The following is a 2,051-nucleotide window of genomic DNA, read 5'->3' as shown; positions in this document are numbered from 1 at the left end:
CTTAGCCTTTATGCTGGGAATGGAATCAGGCTTGTGGCTTGAGGTTGGGTGGATTGAAATTGAAAAGCATCTTGTGGAACCCCACAGGGTTAGAACTGTGGCAATTGCTAGAGACACAATTGGTCATTTTGTTTTATAAAAATATAAGGAGAAGGAATATACTTGGTGGATGTGCAGTCAGGTGTGGGGGAAGGGGGTGCCTTTGTGGGCCCATGCTGAGGCATCCCTTTCCCCTTGAGGGACCAGCCACACAGACGGTATAGTATAGAATAGAGTTTATTCAGGGCATGGGGATGGGGGGTGGGAGTTGAGGGAGTGGAGAGAAAGGGAGAGAGAGTAGAGGAGTAGAAGCTGGCCATGAGCACATGGGGAGAGAGGAAAAGGGGAATGGGGAGAGAGAGGGAGCAGGAGCAAAGGACAGAGCAGGAGGAATACAGCGAGAGAGGAGGTGGCAGGCTGTCCCTTTTATAGTAAGTCAGGCACATCTGGCTGTTGCCAGGTAACTGTGGGGCAGAGCCTAGACAAAATGCCAACGCTGGTGCCCTTCAACTGCTAGTCAATACTTTAGCAAGTGGGAGAAGGGGAATAGTTTTGCATTTTAACGATAAATCCGTCCACCTCCTTAACATTTTATCACAGAAGGCTGTCAATGCCTGCTGTGTGTCCTCAGGCCATCCTCCCTTTGCTTTCCATTGGTTCCAGGGCTTGTTGCCTGTTCACCCTTATCTCTCCGGTTCCCTCAAGGTCTTCTTGGTGTGTCTTCTCCCACCTCCTCTGATAAAAGCACTGGACCTTGGTTCCCAGCCTGTCCTAACCCTGGATAACCTAACCTATATATACTTTTTGTTTGTTTGTTTTGAGACACGGTCTCTGCTCGGTAGTCCTGGCTGTCCTTGAACTGTGTAGATCTACTGCCTTTGTCTCTGGAAGGTCATGCCCTGGCACACCTTTAATTCTAGCCCTGGGGAGGGAGAGGCAGGTGGGTCTCTGTGTGATTTCCAGGACAGCCAGCCTATACAGAGAAACCCTGTCTTGAAAAACCAATGGAAAACGTGCACAATGGTACCTAAGATTTTCCCAATGAGGCCCTATTTTGAGGGTTTCAATAGATAAGATTAAGGGCTCCTAGCCATCCCCCACCTTGACCTGACTTTTTTGAGATGAATTTCAAAGAAAATTTGGTGTGGTGATACACCCTTATAATCCTAACAGTGGGGGAAAAAAACGGAAAGAAAGAAAGAGAGAAAGAAGAAATAAAAATTAAAGGACATGGGCTGGTGAGATGGCTCAGAGGTTAAGAGCACTGACTGCTCTTCCAGAAGTCCTGAGTTCAATTCCCAGCAACCACATGGTGGCTCACAACCATCTGTAATGGGATCCGATGGCCTCTTCTGGTGTGTCTGAAGACAGCAACACTGTACTCATACATAAAATAAATAAATCTTTGAAAAAAAATAATGAATGTTAAAAAGGAAAGGACGGGGTTGGGGATTTAGCTCAGCGGTAGAGCGCTTGCCTATCGAGCACAAGGCCCTGGGTTCGGTCCCAAGCTCCGAAGGAAAAAAAAAAACGCTAAAAAAAAAAAAAGGAAAGGACGTCTTAGGTATGGAGGAGAAAATGTATTGTAGATTAGAAGGGAGAACAGCTAGAGGCAGCACATCTGGGAAGAATCCAGATGTAAGCCTCCTGAGAAGAGGAAGGGAAAAGAGAAAGAGAACCAGGTACAGCAGCTAGAGAGGAGTATATAGGGAAGGGCGGCTGGGGGAAGGGCAGCTGGGGGAAGGGCAGCTGGGGGAAGGGCAGCCCGGATCCTGGGCTGGAGAAAGTTTAGAGTGGGGGGCAGGGTAAGGGTATACAAACCTGGAGGATCCAGTAATTGGTTGAGGCTGGGAGAACCTGGTGGCCAGGTCCACTTTGATATGTTAAACAGGAACCTCAGCCTTTTGTCCCGGGCTTTGAGACTTGACTCTAATCCTATGGCTGAGGCAAGAGTATTGTTGAGAGTCAGTGGCTAGCCAGGTCTATGCAGTGACAACTTTTCTTTTTATCCC

Source organism: Rattus norvegicus, chromosome 12, assembly GCF_021556685.1.
Source record: "Rattus norvegicus strain SHRSP/BbbUtx chromosome 12, alternate assembly SHRSP_T2T, whole genome shotgun sequence".
NCBI lineage: Eukaryota > Metazoa > Chordata > Mammalia > Rodentia > Muridae > Rattus > Rattus norvegicus.
The sequence above is the reverse complement of the archived record's forward strand: the minus strand, read 5'-3'. Positions refer to the sequence as shown.